Source organism: Caloenas nicobarica, chromosome 9, assembly GCF_036013445.1.
Source record: "Caloenas nicobarica isolate bCalNic1 chromosome 9, bCalNic1.hap1, whole genome shotgun sequence".
In the NCBI taxonomy this organism is placed as follows: domain Eukaryota; kingdom Metazoa; phylum Chordata; class Aves; order Columbiformes; family Columbidae; genus Caloenas; species Caloenas nicobarica.
The window spans coordinates 1,200,776-1,218,000 of record NC_088253.1 but is presented as its reverse complement, the minus strand read 5'-3'; positions in this window follow the sequence as shown (position 1 = coordinate 1,218,000).

The window sequence follows — 17,225 nt, the reverse complement described above, 5'->3', positions numbered from 1 at the left end:
AAGAAGAAGAAGAAGAGGAAGAAGAGGAAGAAGAGGAAGAAGAGGAAGAAGAGGAAGAAGAGGTGAGTGGTACCGTGGCATCTCTTCCAAAGCGTGACATGTAGCGATGACGAGCAGACTTTTTGCCTTCCACAACTTGTTTGGCTGCTGTGCTTCTTGGCCAGGGATGCATGAGAAGCGCTCTGGTCCCTGCCAGGCGCTTGTGTTAGCTGCAGGGAGAGCTGAGAAGTGGCAGCTGCGGCTGCCAGCATGGTGGAGCATGAGCAGCCGGCTCCCAGGCCAAATGGCCCAAAGAAATGGTGGCAAGGGGCGGTGCTCAGAACTGCAGAGGAAGGCAAAAAACCGCCGGGGACCAGTGCCAATGTGCCCCGGGGGAAAAAGTTCCTTGCTGAGCCCAGTGCTGGCCATGGGCTGTTCCCTGAGCATGTGAGCCAGACCTGGCTCCTTGTCCCACAGGCTGCTCATGCTTCCCAGGAGCTGCCCAAGCCCTATCCTCCCTTGAGCTGGAGCTATCTGGCGGACTTGCCAGAGTGCCCAAGTGCCTCTGAGCTGATAGACCTTGTGGGCAAGAATCCTTGCTGTCCCTGTGTAGGACACCAGTGGGTGTTCCAAAGCACTGCAAGCCCTTGCAAGCCCTTGCAAGCCCTCGACATCCTATCTCTTACGGCTCCTGAGCGTTGCTCTGTAGGAGATGAGGATGGTGAGCTGTGCAGTGCTCCTCAAGAAGGAATTGCCTTGGTCTTGCCACTGCTATCCAGTTGAAAAGGATTTGCATCCATGAGCCGAGCTTGCAAGGTGGCCCTGCCAGCACATTGTCTTGCAGCGGAGAACCTCCAGCAGCCTCATGCAAGGTTTTCTTCCCTCAGCCCCTGGCCTGGGATTCCAGCAGCTCCTCAAGTGCTTCCTGTCAGATGTGCTGGGGCTGCCCCCGGGCCAGCTCTGGCAGTGGACACGGGAGGCTGCTCCTCTGGATCCTGCGTGGGGCCTGGTGACCACTGCGTTGCCGGGTGCTGGCATTGTGACATGGGGGTGACACAGCCGCATATGTGCAGCCCTTTGGAGGAAGCCTTTGGGGTGCTGGCACCAAATCAGTCCCTGTACCTACAAAATAGGGGAGTAAGCAACCTACTAGAGTCCCTTTTTTGCAAAAAGACAGTGTGGATTTGTTGCCAGTGCAGCCTTCCTTCCAGTAGCAATACTGCCTGTAGTATCATGTATGGAGGCCTCAGGGCTCGCTCAGGGCTTGTCACGCAGAACTGCAGGCCTGACAGAGCAGAACTGCTCTCCTCTCCTCTCCTCTCCTCTCCTCTCCTCTCCTCTCCTCTTCTCCCCTGTCCGCCAGTCCAATATCTAAGAGACTGTTTGCCTGAAAGGACAGAGGGGTTTCAGTTCCAAAATCAATGTCAAGGACACATAACACAATGAATTTTATTTTATTTTGTTGTTAATTTATTAATTTTCTTGATTTGATGTTAATTCATGTTATGTTTCTTCGTGTCATTTTTTTTCCCTTTGTGACTCTGTTTCAGAACCCAGGCTCACAAGCATTAGCTCAAGCCCAAGTGTAGCCAGGAGTAGGCTGAGGCATTCTTCAGTTTAGCATGAGAAAAGATCCCTTGCAGGCTGGCAAAGGCAAGTCCCAGAGCTGCAGAGAGCAGCAGCAGGAATAGAGGCCAAGCTGTCCGCGGTTCCTGCAGAGGGAGAACCTTGACAAGGAGTTGTGGGACTGACCATGCACAAAAGAGGAAGAAGAAGAAGAAGAAGAAGAGAAAGAAGAGGAAGAAGAGGAAGAAGAGGTGAGTGGTACCGTGGCATCTCTTCCAAAGCGTGACATGTAGCGATGACGAGCAGACTTTTTGCCTTCCACAACTTGTTTGGCTGCTGTGCTTCTTGGCCAGGGATGCATGAGAAGCGCTCTGGTCCCTGCCAGGCGCTTGTGTTAGCTGCAGGGAGAGCTGAGAAGTGGCAGCTGTGGCTGCCAGCATGGTGGAGCATGAGCAGCCGGCTCCCAGGCCAAATGGCCCAAAGAAATGGTGGCAAGGGGCGGTGCTGAGAACCGCAGAGGAAGGCAAAAAACCGCCGGGGACCAGTGCCAATGTGCCCTGGGGGAAAAAGTTCCTTGCTGAGCCCAGTGCTGGCCATGGGCTGTTCCCTGAGCATGTGAGCCAGACCTGGCTCCTTGTCCCACAGGCTGCTCATGCTTCCCAGGAGCTGCCCAAGCCCTATCCTCCCTTGAGCTGGAGCTATCTGGCGGACTTGCCAGAGTGCCCAAGTGCCTCTGAGCTGATAGACCTTGTGGGCAAGAATCCTTGCTGTCCCTGTGCGGGACACCAGTGGGTGTTCCAGAGCACTGCAAGCCCTTGCAAGCCCTTGCAAGCCCTCGACATCCTATCTCTTACGGCTCCTGAGCGTTGCTGTGTAGGAGATGAGGATGGTGAGCTGTGCAGTGCTCCTCAAGAAGGAATTGCCTTGGTCTTGCCACTGCTATCCAGTTGAAAAGGATTTGCATCCATGAGCCGAGCTTGCAAGGTGGCCCTGCCAGCACATTGTCTTGCAGCGGAGAACCTCCAGCAGCCTCATGCAAGGTTTTCTTCCCTCAGCCCCTGGCCTGTGATTCCAGCAGCTCCTCAAGTGCTTCCTGTCAGATGTGCTGGGGCTGCCCCCGGGCCAGCTCTGGCAGTGGACACGGGAGGCTGCTCCTCTGGATCCTGCGTGGGGCCTGGTGACCACTGCGTTGCCGGGTGCTGGCATTGTGACATGGGGGTGACACAGCCGCATATGTGCAGCCCTTTGGAGGAAGCCTTTGGGGTGCTGGCTCCAAATCAGTCCCTGTACCTACAAAATAGGGGAGTAAGCAACCTACTAGAGTCCCTTTTTTGCAAAAAGACAGTGTGGATTTGTTGCCAGTGCAGCCTTCCTTCCAGTAGCAATACTGCCTGTAGTATCATGTATGGAGGCCTCAGGGCTCGCTCAGGGCTTGTCACGCAGAACTGCAGGCCTGACAGAGCAGAACTGCTCTCCTCTCCTCTCCTCTCCTCTCCTCTCCTCTCCTCTCCTGTCCGCCAGTCCAATATCTAAGAGACTGTTTGCCTGAAAGGACAGAGGGTTTTCAGTTCCAAAATCAATGTCAAGGACACATAACACAATGAATTTTATTTTATTTTGTTGTTAATTTATTAATTTTCTTGATTTGATGTTAATTCATGTTACGTTATTTCATGTCATTTTTTTTCCCTTTGTGACTCTGTTTCAGAACCCAGGCTCACAAGCATTAGCTCAAGCCCAAGTGTAGCCAGGAGTAGGCTGAGGCATTCTTCAGTTTAGCATGAGAAAAGATCCCTTGCAGGCTGGCAAAGGCAAGTCCCAGAGCTGCAGAGAGCAGCAGCAGGAATAGAGGCCAAGCTGTCCGCGGGTCCTGCAGAGGGAGAACCTTGACAAGGAGTTGTGGGACTGACCATGCACAAAAGAGGAAGAAGAAGAAGAAGAAGAAGAAGAGGAAGAAGAGGAAGAAGAGGAAGAAGAGGTGAGTGGTACCGTGGCATCTCTTCCAAAGCGTGACATGTAGCGATGACGAGCAGACTTTTTGCCTTCCACAACTTGTTTGGCTGCTGTGCTTCTTGGCCAGGGATGCATGAGAAGCGCTCTGGTCCCTGCCAGGTGCTTGTGTTAGCTGCAGGGAGAGCTGAGAAGTGGCAGCTGTGGCTGCCAGTATGGTGCAGCATGAGCAGCCGGCTCCCAGGCCAAATGGCCCAAAGAAATGGTGTCAAGGGGCGGTGCTGAGAACTGCAGAGGAAGGAAAAAAAACCGCCGGGGACCAGTGCCAATGTGCCCCAGGGGAAAAAGTTCCTTGCTGAGCCCAGTGCTGGCCATGGGCTGTTCCCTGAGCATGTGAGCCAGACCTGGCTCCTTGTCCCACAGGCTGCTCATGCTTCCCAGGAGCTGCCCAAGCCCTATCCTCCCTTGAGCTGGAGCTATCTGGCGGACTTGCCAGAGTGCCCAAGTGCCTCTGAGCTGATAGACCTTGTGGGCAAGAATCCTTGCTGTCCCTGTGTAGGACACCAGTGGGTGTTCCAAAGCACTGCATGCCCTTGCAAGCCCTTGCAAGCCCTCGACATCCTATCTCTTACGGCTCCTGAGCGTTGCTGTGTAGGAGATGAGGATGGTGAGCTGTGCAGTGCTCCTCAAGAAGGAATTGCCTTGGTCTTGCCACTGCTATCCAGTTGAAAAGGATTTGCATCCATGAGCCGAGCTTGGAAGGTGGCCCTGCCAGCACATTGTCTTGCAGCGGAGAACCTCCAGCAGCCTCATGCAAGGTTTTCTTCCCTCAGCCCCTGGCCTGTGATTCCAGCAGCTCCTCAAGTGCTTCCTGTCAGATGTGCTGGGGCTGCCCCCGGGCCAGCTCTGGCAGTGGACACGGGAGGCTGCTCCTCTGGATCCTGCGTGGGGCCTGGTGACCACTGCGTTGCCGGGTGCTGGCATTGTGACATGGGGGTGACACAGCCGCATATGTGCAGCCCTTTGGAGGAAGCCTTTGGGGTGCTGGCTCCAAATCAGTCCCTGTACCTACAAAATAGGGGAGTAAGCAACCTAATAGAGTCCCTTTTTTGCAAAAAGACAGTGTGGATTTGTTGCCAGTGCAGCCTTCCTTCCAGTAGCAATACTGCCTGTAGTATCATGTATGGAGGCCTCAGGGCTCGCTCAGGGCTTGTCACGCAGAACTGCAGGCCTGACAGAGCAGAACTGCTCTCCTCTCCTCTCCTCTCCTCTCCTGTCCTCTCCTCTTCTCTCCTCTCCTCTCCTTCCTCTCCTCTCCTCTCCTCTCCTCTCCCCTCCTCTCCTCTCCTCTCCTCGTCTCCTGTCCGCCAGTCCAATATCTAAGAGACTGTTTGCCTGAAAGGACAGAGGGTTTTCAGTTCCAAAATCAATGTCAAGGACACATAACACAATGAATTTTATTTTATTTTGTTGTTAATTTATTAATTTTCTTGATTTTATGTTAATTCATGTTTGTGATTTCATGTCATTTTTTTTCCCTTTGTGACTCTGTTTCAGAACCCAGGCTCACAAGCATTAGCTCAAGCCCAAGTGTAGCCAGGAGTAGGCTGAGGCATTCTTCAGTTTAGCAGGAGAAAAGATCCCTTGCAGGCTGGCAAAGGCAAGTCCCAGAGCTGCAGAGAGCAGCAGCAGGAATAGAGGCCAAGCTGTCCGCGGTTCCTGCAGAGGGAGAACCTTGACAAGGAGTTGTGGGACTGACCATGCACAAAAGAGGAAGAAGAAGAAGAAGAAGAAGAAGAGGAAGAAGAGGAAGAAGAGGAAGAAGAGGTGAGTGGTACCGTGGCATCTCTTCCAAAGCGTGACATGTAGCGATGACGAGCAGACTTTTTGCCTTCCACAACTTGTTTGGCTGCTGTGCTTCTTGGCCAGGGATGCATGAGAAGCGCTCTGGTCCCTGCCAGGCGCTTGTGTTAGCTGCAGGGAGAGCTGAGAAGTGGCAGCTGCGGCTGCCAGCATGGTGGAGCATGAGCAGCCGGCTCCCAGGCCAAATGGCCCAAAGAAATGGTGGCAAGGGGCGGTGCTGAGAACTGCAGAGGAAGGCAAAAAACCGCCGGGGACCAGTGCCAATGTGCCCCGGGGGAAAAAGTTCCTTGCTGAGCCCAGTGCTGGCCATGGGCTGTTCCCTGAGCATGTGAGCCAGACCTGGCTCCTTGTCCCACAGGCTGCTCATGCTTCCCAGGAGCTGCCCAAGCCCTATCCTCCCTTGAGCTGGAGCTATCTGGCGGACTTGCCAGAGTGCCCAAGTGCCTCTGAGCTGATAGACCTTGTGGGCAAGAATCCTTGCTGTCCCTGTGTAGGACACCAGTGGGTGTTCCAGAGCACTGCAAGCCCTTGCAAGCCCTTGCAAGCCCTCGACATCCTATCTCTTACGGCTCCTGAGCGTTGCTCTGTAGGAGATGAGGATGGTGAGCTGTGCAGTGCTCCTCAAGAAGGAATTGCCTTGGTCATGCCACTGCTATCCAGTTGAAAAGGATTTGCATCCACGAGCCGAGCTTGGAAGGTGGCCCTGCCAGCAGATTGTCTTGCAGCGGAGAACCTCCAGCAGCCTCATGCAAGGTTTTCTTCCCTCAGCCCCTGGCCTGTGATTCCAGCAGCTCCTCAAGTGCTTCCTGTCAGATGTGCTGGGGCTGCCCCCGGGCCAGCTCTGGCAGTGGACACGGGAGGCTGCTCCTCTGGATCCTGCGTGGGGCCTGGTGACCACTGCGTTGCCGGGTGCTGGCATTGTGACATGGGGGTGACACAGCCGCATATGTGCAGCCCTTTGGAGGAAGCCTTTGGGGTGCTGGCTCCAAATCAGTCCCTGTACCTACAAAATAGGGGAGTAAGCAACCTAATAGAGTCCCTTCTTTGCAAAAAGACAGTGTGGATTTGTTGCCAGTGCAGCCTTCCTTCCAGTAGCAATACTGCCTGTAGTATCATGTATGGAGGCCTCAGGGCTCGCTCAGGGCTTGTCACGCAGAACTGCAGGCCTGACAGAGCAGAACTGCTCTCCTCTCCTCTCCTCTCCTCTCCTCTCCTCTCCTCTCCTCTCCTGTCCTGTCCGCCAGTCCAATATCTAATAGACTGTTTGCCTGAAAGGACAGAGGGTTTTCAGTTCCAAAATCAATGTCAAGGACACATAACACAATGAATTTTATTTTATTTTGTTGTTAATTTATTAATTTTCTTGATTTTATGTTAATTCATGTTATGTGATTTCATGTCATTTTTTTTCCCTTTGTGACTCTGTTTCAGAACCCAGGCTCACAAGCATTAGCTCAAGCCCAAGTGTAGCCAGGAGTAGGCTGAGGCATTCTTCAGTTTAGCATGAGAAAAGATCCCTTGCAGGCTGGCAAAGGCAAGTCCCAGAGCTGCAGAGAGCAGCAGCAGGAATAGAGGCCAAGCTGTCCGCGGGTCCTGCAGAGGGAGAACCTTGACAAGGAGTTGTGGGACTGACCATGCACAAAAGAGGAAGAAGAAGAAGAAGAAGAAGAAGAGGAAGAAGAGGAAGAAGAGGAAGAAGAGGAAGAAGAGGAAGAAGAGGTGAGTGGTACCGTGGCATCTCTTCCAAAGCGTGACATGTAGCGATGACGAGCAGACTTTTTGCCTTCCACAACTTGTTTGGCTGCTGTGCTTCTTGGCCAGGGATGCATGAGAAGCGCTCTGGTCCCTGCCAGGCACTTGTGTTAGCTGCAGGGAGAGCTGAGAAGTGGCAGCTGCGGCTGCCAGCATGGTGGAGCATGAGCAGCCGGCTCCCAGGCCAAATGGCCCAAAGAAATGGTGGCAAGGGGCGGTGCTGAGAACTGCAGAGGAAGGCAAAAAACCGCCGGGGACCAGTGCCAATGTGCCCCAGGGGAAAAAGTTCCTTGCTGAGCCCAGTGCTGGCCATGGGCTGTTCCCTGAGCATGTGAGCCAGACCTGACTCCTTGTCCCACAGGCTGCTCATGCTTCCCAGGAGCTGCCCAAGCCCTATCCTCCCTTGAGCTGGAGCTATCTGGAGGACTTGCCAGAGTGCCCAAGTGCCTCTGAGCTGATAGACCTTGTGGGCAAGAATCCTTGCTGTCCCTGTGAGGGACACCAGTGGGTGTTCCAAAGCACTGCAAGCCCTTGCAAGCCCTTGCAAGCCCTCGACATCCTATCTCTTACGGCTCCTGAGCGTTGCTGTGTAGGAGATGAGGATGGTGAGCTGTGCAGTGCTCCTCAAGAAGGAATTGCCTTGGTCTTGCCACTGCTATCCAGTTGAAAAGGATTTGCATCCATGAGCCGAGCTTGGAAGGTGGCCCTGCCAGCAGGTTGTCTTGCAGCGGAGAACCTCCAGCAGCCTCATGCAAGGTTTTCTTCCCTCAGCCCCTGGCCTGGGATTCCAGCAGCTCCTCAAGTGCTTCCTGTCAGATGTGCTGGGGCTGCCCCCGGGCCAGCTCTGGCAGTGGACACGGGAGGCTGCTCCTCTGGATCCTGCGTGGGGCCTGGTGACCACTGCGTTGCCGGGTGCTGGCATTGTGACATGGGGGTGACACAGCCGCGTATGTGCAGCCCTTTGGAGGAAGCCTTTGGGGTGCTGGCTCCAAATCAGTCCCTGTACCTACAAAATAGGGGAGTAAGCAACCTAATAGAGTCCCTTCTTTGCAAAAAGACAGTGTGGATTTGTTGCCAGTGCAGCCTTCCTTCCAGTAGCAATACTGCCTGTAGTATCATGTATGGAGGCCTCAGGGCTCGCTCAGGGCTTGTCACGCAGAACTGCAGGCCTGACAGAGCAGAACTGCTCTCCTCTCCTCTCCTCTCCTCTCCTCTCCTCTCCTCTCCTCTCCTCTCCTCTCCTGTCCGCCAGTCCAATATCTAAGAGACTGTTTGCCTGAAAGGACAGAGGGTTTTCAGTTCCAAAATCAATGTCAAGGACACATAACACAATGAATTTTATTTTATTTTGTTGTTAATTTATTAATTTTCTTGATTTTATGTTAATTCATGTTTGTGATTTCATGTCATTTTTTTTCCCTTTGTGACTCTGTTTCAGAACCCAGGCTCACAAGCATTAGCTCAAGCCCAAGTGTAGCCAGGAGTAGGCTGAGGCATTCTTCAGTTTAGTATGAGAAAAGATCCCTTGCAGGCTGGCAAAGGCAAGTCCCAGAGCTGCAGAGAGCAGCAGCAGGAATAGAGGCCAAGCTGTGCGCGGTTCCTGCAGAGGGAGAACCTTGACAAGGAGTTGTGGGACTGACCATGCACAAAAGAGGAAGAAGAAGAAGAAGAAGAAGAAGAGGAAGAAGAGGAAGAAGAGGAAGAAGAGGTGAGTGGTACCGTGGCATCTCTTCCAAAGCGTGACATGTAGCGATGACGAGCAGACTTTTTGCCTTCCACAACTTGTTTGGCTGCTGTGCTTCTTGGCCAGGGATGCATGAGAAGCGCTCTGGTCCCTGCCAGGTGCTTGTGTTAGCTGCAGGGAGAGCTGAGAAGTGGCAGCTGTGGCTGCCAGTATGGTGCAGCATGAGCAGCCGGCTCCCAGGCCAAATGGCCCAAAGAAATGGTGTCAAGGGGCGGTGCTGAGAACTGCAGAGGAAGGAAAAAAAACCGCCGGGGACCAGTGCCAATGTGCCCCAGGGGAAAAAGTTCCTTGCTGAGCCCAGTGCTGGCCATGGGCTGTTCCCTGAGCATGTGAGCCAGACCTGGCTCCTTGTCCCACAGGCTGCTCATGCTTCCCAGGAGCTGCCCAAGCCCTATCCTCCCTTGAGCTGGAGCTATCTGGCGGACTTGCCAGAGTGCCCAAGTGCCTCTGAGCTGATAGACCTTGTGGGCAAGAATCCTTGCTGTCCCTGTGTAGGACACCAGTGGGTGTTCCAAAGCACTGCATGCCCTTGCAAGCCCTTGCAAGCCCTCGACATCCTATCTCTTACGGCTCCTGAGCGTTGCTGTGTAGGAGATGAGGATGGTGAGCTGTGCAGTGCTCCTCAAGAAGGAATTGCCTTGGTCTTGCCACTGCTATCCAGTTGAAAAGGATTTGCATCCATGAGCCGAGCTTGGAAGGTGGCCCTGCCAGCACATTGTCTTGCAGCGGAGAACCTCCAGCAGCCTCATGCAAGGTTTTCTTCCCTCAGCCCCTGGCCTGTGATTCCAGCAGCTCCTCAAGTGCTTCCTGTCAGATGTGCTGGGGCTGCCCCCGGGCCAGCTCTGGCAGTGGACACGGGAGGCTGCTCCTCTGGATCCTGCGTGGGGCCTGGTGACCACTGCGTTGCCGGGTGCTGGCATTGTGACATGGGGGTGACACAGCCGCATATGTGCAGCCCTTTGGAGGAAGCCTTTGGGGTGCTGGCTCCAAATCAGTCCCTGTACCTACAAAATAGGGGAGTAAGCAACCTAATAGAGTCCCTTTTTTGCAAAAAGACAGTGTGGATTTGTTGCCAGTGCAGCCTTCCTTCCAGTAGCAATACTGCCTGTAGTATCATGTATGGAGGCCTCAGGGCTCGCTCAGGGCTTGTCACGCAGAACTGCAGGCCTGACAGAGCAGAACTGCTCTCCTCTCCTCTCCTCTCCTCTCCTGTCCTCTCCTCTTCTCTCCTCTCCTCTCCTTCCTCTCCTCTCCTCTCCTCTCCTCTCCCCTCCTCTCCTCTCCTCTCCTCGTCTCCTGTCCGCCAGTCCAATATCTAAGAGACTGTTTGCCTGAAAGGACAGAGGGTTTTCAGTTCCAAAATCAATGTCAAGGACACATAACACAATGAATTTTATTTTATTTTGTTGTTAATTTATTAATTTTCTTGATTTTATGTTAATTCATGTTTGTGATTTCATGTCATTTTTTTTCCCTTTGTGACTCTGTTTCAGAACCCAGGCTCACAAGCATTAGCTCAAGCCCAAGTGTAGCCAGGAGTAGGCTGAGGCATTCTTCAGTTTAGCAGGAGAAAAGATCCCTTGCAGGCTGGCAAAGGCAAGTCCCAGAGCTGCAGAGAGCAGCAGCAGGAATAGAGGCCAAGCTGTCCGCGGTTCCTGCAGAGGGAGAACCTTGACAAGGAGTTGTGGGACTGACCATGCACAAAAGAGGAAGAAGAAGAAGAAGAAGAAGAAGAGGAAGAAGAGGAAGAAGAGGAAGAAGAGGTGAGTGGTACCGTGGCATCTCTTCCAAAGCGTGACATGTAGCGATGACGAGCAGACTTTTTGCCTTCCACAACTTGTTTGGCTGCTGTGCTTCTTGGCCAGGGATGCATGAGAAGCGCTCTGGTCCCTGCCAGGCGCTTGTGTTAGCTGCAGGGAGAGCTGAGAAGTGGCAGCTGCGGCTGCCAGCATGGTGGAGCATGAGCAGCCGGCTCCCAGGCCAAATGGCCCAAAGAAATGGTGGCAAGGGGCGGTGCTGAGAACTGCAGAGGAAGGCAAAAAACCGCCGGGGACCAGTGCCAATGTGCCCCGGGGGAAAAAGTTCCTTGCTGAGCCCAGTGCTGGCCATGGGCTGTTCCCTGAGCATGTGAGCCAGACCTGGCTCCTTGTCCCACAGGCTGCTCATGCTTCCCAGGAGCTGCCCAAGCCCTATCCTCCCTTGAGCTGGAGCTATCTGGCGGACTTGCCAGAGTGCCCAAGTGCCTCTGAGCTGATAGACCTTGTGGGCAAGAATCCTTGCTGTCCCTGTGTAGGACACCAGTGGGTGTTCCAGAGCACTGCAAGCCCTTGCAAGCCCTTGCAAGCCCTCGACATCCTATCTCTTACGGCTCCTGAGCGTTGCTCTGTAGGAGATGAGGATGGTGAGCTGTGCAGTGCTCCTCAAGAAGGAATTGCCTTGGTCATGCCACTGCTATCCAGTTGAAAAGGATTTGCATCCACGAGCCGAGCTTGGAAGGTGGCCCTGCCAGCAGATTGTCTTGCAGCGGAGAACCTCCAGCAGCCTCATGCAAGGTTTTCTTCCCTCAGCCCCTGGCCTGGGATTCCAGCAGCTCCTCAAGTGCTTCCTGTCAGATGTGCTGGGGCTGCCCCCGGGCCAGCTCTGGCAGTGGACACGGGAGGCTGCTCCTCTGGATCCTGCGTGGGGCCTGGTGACCACTGCGTTGCCGGGTGCTGGCATTGTGACATGGGGGTGACACAGCCGCATATGTGCAGCCCTTTGGAGGAAGCCTTTGGGGTGCTGGCTCCAAATCAGTCCCTGTACCTACAAAATAGGGGAGTAAGCAACCTAATAGAGTCCCTTCTTTGCAAAAAGACAGTGTGGATTTGTTGCCAGTGCAGCCTTCCTTCCAGTAGCAATACTGCCTGTAGTATCATGTATGGAGGCCTCAGGGCTCGCTCAGGGCTTGTCACGCAGAACTGCAGGCCTGACAGAGCAGAACTGCTCTCCTCTCCTCTCCTCTCCTCTCCTCTCCTCTCCTCTCCTCTCCTGTCCTGTCCGCCAGTCCAATATCTAATAGACTGTTTGCCTGAAAGGACAGAGGGTTTTCAGTTCCAAAATCAATGTCAAGGACACATAACACAATGAATTTTATTTTATTTTGTTGTTAATTTATTAATTTTCTTGATTTTATGTTAATTCATGTTATGTGATTTCATGTCATTTTTTTTCCCTTTGTGACTCTGTTTCAGAACCCAGGCTCACAAGCATTAGCTCAAGCCCAAGTGTAGCCAGGAGTAGGCTGAGGCATTCTTCAGTTTAGCATGAGAAAAGATCCCTTGCAGGCTGGCAAAGGCAAGTCCCAGAGCTGCAGAGAGCAGCAGCAGGAATAGAGGCCAAGCTGTCCGCGGGTCCTGCAGAGGGAGAACCTTGACAAGGAGTTGTGGGACTGACCATGCACAAAAGAGGAAGAAGAAGAAGAAGAAGAAGAAGAGGAAGAAGAGGAAGAAGAGGAAGAAGAGGAAGAAGAGGAAGAAGAGGTGAGTGGTACCGTGGCATCTCTTCCAAAGCGTGACATGTAGCGATGACGAGCAGACTTTTTGCCTTCCACAACTTGTTTGGCTGCTGTGCTTCTTGGCCAGGGATGCATGAGAAGCGCTCTGGTCCCTGCCAGGCACTTGTGTTAGCTGCAGGGAGAGCTGAGAAGTGGCAGCTGCGGCTGCCAGCATGGTGGAGCATGAGCAGCCGGCTCCCAGGCCAAATGGCCCAAAGAAATGGTGGCAAGGGGCGGTGCTGAGAACTGCAGAGGAAGGCAAAAAACCGCCGGGGACCAGTGCCAATGTGCCCCAGGGGAAAAAGTTCCTTGCTGAGCCCAGTGCTGGCCATGGGCTGTTCCCTGAGCATGTGAGCCAGACCTGACTCCTTGTCCCACAGGCTGCTCATGCTTCCCAGGAGCTGCCCAAGCCCTATCCTCCCTTGAGCTGGAGCTATCTGGAGGACTTGCCAGAGTGCCCAAGTGCCTCTGAGCTGATAGACCTTGTGGGCAAGAATCCTTGCTGTCCCTGTGAGGGACACCAGTGGGTGTTCCAAAGCACTGCAAGCCCTTGCAAGCCCTTGCAAGCCCTCGACATCCTATCTCTTACGGCTCCTGAGCGTTGCTCTGTAGGAGATGAGGATGTTGAGCTCTGCAGTGCTCCTCAAGAAGGAATTGCCTTGGTCTTGCCACTGCTATCCAGTTGAAAAGGATTTGCATCCATGAGCCGAGCTTGGAAGGTGGCCCTGCCAGCAGATTGTCTTGCAGCGGAGAACCTCCAGCAGCCTCATGCAAGGTTTTCTTCCCTCAGCCCCTGGCCTGTGATTCCAGCAGCTCCTCAAGTGCTTCCTGTCAGATGTGCTGGGGCTGCCCCCGGGCCAGCTCTGGCAGTGGACACGGGAGGCTGCTCCTCTGGATCCTGCGTGGGGCCTGGTGACCACTGCGTTGCCGGGTGCTGGCATTGTGACATGGGGGTGACACAGCCGCATATGTGCAGCCCTTTGGAGGAAGCCTTTGGGGTGCTGGCTCCAAATCAGTCCCTGTACCTACAAAATAGGGGAGTAAGCAACCTAATAGAGTCCCTTTTTTGCAAAAAGACAGTGTGGATTTGTTGCCAGTGCAGCCTTCCTTCCAGTAGCAATACTGCCTGTAGTATCATGTATGGAGGCCTCAGGGCTCGCTCAGGGCTTGTCACGCAGAACTGCAGGCCTGACAGAGCAGAACTGCTCTCCTCTCCTCTCCTCTCCTCTCCTCTCCTCTCCTCTCCTCTCCTGTCCGCCAGTCCAATATCTAAGAGACTGTTTGCCTGAAAGGACAGAGGGTTTTCAGTTCCAAAATCAATGTCAAGGACACATAACACAATGAATTTTATTTTATTTTGTTGTTAATTTATTAATTTTCTTGATTTTATGTTAATTCATGTTTGTGATTTCATGTCATTTTTTTTCCCTTTGTGACTCTGTTTCAGAACCCAGGCTCACAAGCATTAGCTCAAGCCCAAGTGTAGCCAGGAGTAGGCTGAGGCATTCTTCAGTTTAGTATGAGAAAAGATCCCTTGCAGGCTGGCAAAGGCAAGTCCCAGAGCTGCAGAGAGCAGCAGCAGGAATAGAGGCCAAGCTGTGCGCGGTTCCTGCAGAGGGAGAACCTTGACAAGGAGTTGTGGGACTGACCATGCACAAAAGAGGAAGAAGAAGAAGAAGAAGAAGAAGAAGAAGAAGAAGAAGAAGAAGAAGAAGAAGAAGAGGAAGAAGAGGAAGAAGAGGTGAGTGGTACCGTGGCATCTCTTCCAAAGCGTGACATGTAGCGATGACGAGCAGACTTTTTGCCTTCCACAACTTGTTTGGCTGCTGTGCTTCTTGGCCAGGGATGCATGAGAAGCGCTCTGGTCCCTGCCAGGCGCTTGTGTTAGCTGCAGGGAGAGCTGAGAAGTGGCAGCTGCGGCTGCCAGCATGGTGGAGCATGAGCAGCCGGCTCCCAGGCCAAATGGCCCAAAGAAATGGTGTCAAGGGGCGGTGCTGAGAACTGCAGAGGAAGGCAAAAAACCGCCGGGGACCAGTGCCAATGTGCCCCGCGGGAAAAAGTTCCTTGCTGAGCCCAGTGCTGGCCATGGGCTGTTCCCTGAGCATGTGAGCCAGACCTCTGCTCCTTGTCCCACAGGCTGCTCATGCTTCCCAGGAGCTGCCCAAGCCCTATCCTCCCTTGAGCTGGAGCTATCTGGCGGACTTGCCAGAGTGCCCAAGTGCCTCGGAGCTGATAGACCTTGTGGGCAAGAATCCTTGCTGTCCCTGTGTAGGACACCAGTGGGTGTTCCAAAGCACTGCAAGCCCTTGCAAGCCCTTGCAAGCCCTCGACATCCTATCTCTTACGGCTCCTGAGCGTTGCTGTGTAGGAGATGAGGATGTTGAGCTCTGCAGTGCTCCTCAAGAAGGAATTGCCTTGGTCTTGCCACTGCTATCCAGTTGAAAAGGATTTGCATCCATGAGCCGAGCTTGGAAGGTGGCCCTGCCAGCAGATTGTCTTGCAGCGGAGAACCTCCAGCAGCCTCATGCAAGGTTTTCTTCCCTCAGCCCCTGGCCTGTGATTCCAGCAGCTCCTCAAGTGCTTCCTGTCAGATGTGCTGGGGCTGCCCCCGGGCCAGCTCTGGCAGTGGACACGGGAGGCTGCTCCTCTGGATCCTGCGTGGGGCCTGGTGACCACTGCGTTGCCGGGTGCTGGCATTGTGACATGGGGGTGACACAGCCGCATATGTGCAGCCCTTTGGAGGAAGCCTTTGGGGTGCTGGCTCCAAATCAGTCCCTGTACCTACAAAATAGGGGAGTAAGCAACCTAATAGAGTCCCTTTTTTGCAAAAAGACAGTGTGGATTTGTTGCCAGTGCAGCCTTCCTTCCAGTAGCAATACTGCCTGTAGTATCATGTATGGAGGCCTCAGGGCTCGCTCAGGGCTTGTCACGCAGAACTGCAGGCCTGACAGAGCAGAACTGCTCTCCTCTCCTCTCCTCTCCTCTCCTCTCCTCTCCTCTCCTCTCCTCTCCTGTCCGCCAGTCCAATATCTAAGAGACTGTTTGCCTGAAAGGACAGAGGGTTTTCAGTTCCAAAATCAATGTCAAGGACACATAACACAATGAATTTTATTTTATTTTGTTGTTAATTTATTAATTTTCTTGATTTTATGTTAATTCATGTTTGTGATTTCATGTCATTTTTTTTCCCTTTGTGACTCTGTTTCAGAACCCAGGCTCACAAGCATTAGCTCAAGCCCAAGTGTAGCCAGGAGTAGGCTGAGGCATTCTTCAGTTTAGTATGAGAAAAGATCCCTTGCAGGCTGGCAAAGGCAAGTCCCAGAGCTGCAGAGAGCAGCAGCAGGAATAGAGGCCAAGCTGTGCGCGGTTCCTGCAGAGGGAGAACCTTGACAAGGAGTTGTGGGACTGACCATGCACAAAAGAGGAAGAAGAAGAAGAAGAAGAAGAAGAGGAAGAAGAGGAAGAAGAGGAAGAAGAGGTGAGTGGTACCGTGGCATCTCTTCCAAAGCGTGACATGTAGCGATGACGAGCAGACTTTTTGCCTTCCACAACTTGTTTGGCTGCTGTGCTTCTTGGCCAGGGATGCATGAGAAGCGCTCTGGTCCCTGCCAGGTGCTTGTGTTAGCTGCAGGGAGAGCTGAGAAGTGGCAGCTGTGGCTGCCAGTATGGTGCAGCATGAGCAGCCGGCTCCCAGGCCAAATGGCCCAAAGAAATGGTGTCAAGGGGCGGTGCTGAGAACTGCAGAGGAAGGAAAAAAAACCGCCGGGGACCAGTGCCAATGTGCCCCAGGGGAAAAAGTTCCTTGCTGAGCCCAGTGCTGGCCATGGGCTGTTCCCTGAGCATGTGAGCCAGACCTGGCTCCTTGTCCCACAGGCTGCTCATGCTTCCCAGGAGCTGCCCAAGCCCTATCCTCCCTTGAGCTGGAGCTATCTGGCGGACTTGCCAGAGTGCCCAAGTGCCTCTGAGCTGATAGACCTTGTGGGCAAGAATCCTTGCTGTCCCTGTGTAGGACACCAGTGGGTGTTCCAAAGCACTGCATGCCCTTGCAAGCCCTTGCAAGCCCTCGACATCCTATCTCTTACGGCTCCTGAGCGTTGCTGTGTAGGAGATGAGGATGGTGAGCTGTGCAGTGCTCCTCAAGAAGGAATTGCCTTGGTCTTGCCACTGCTATCCAGTTGAAAAGGATTTGCATCCATGAGCCGAGCTTGGAAGGTGGCCCTGCCAGCAGATTGTCTTGCAGCGGAGAACCTCCAGCAGCCTCATGCAAGGTTTTCTTCCCTCAGCCCCTGGCCTGTGATTCCAGCAGCTCCTCAAGTGCTTCCTGTCAGATGTGCTGGGGCTGCCCCCGGGCCAGCTCTGGCAGTGGACACGGGAGGCTGCTCCTCTGGATCCTGCGTGGGGCCTGGTGACCACTGCGTTGCCGGGTGCTGGCATTGTGACATGGGGGTGACACAGCCGCATATGTGCAGCCCTTTGGAGGAAGCCTTTGGGGTGCTGGCTCCAAATCAGTCCCTGTACCTACAAAATAGGGGAGTAAGCAACCTAATAGAGTCCCTTTTTTGCAAAAAGACAGTGTGGATTTGTTGCCAGTGCAGCCTTCCTTCCAGTAGCAATACTGCCTGTAGTATCATGTATGGAGGCCTCAGGGCTCGCTCAGGGCTTGTCACGCAGAACTGCAGGCCTGACAGAGCAGAACTGCTCTCCTCTCCTCTCCTCTCCTCTCCTGTCCTCTCCTCTTCTCTCCTCTCCTCTCCTTCCTCTCCTCTCCTCTCCTCTCCTCTCCCCTCCTCTCCTCTCCTCTCCTCGTCTCCTGTCCGCCAGTCCAATATCTAAGAGACT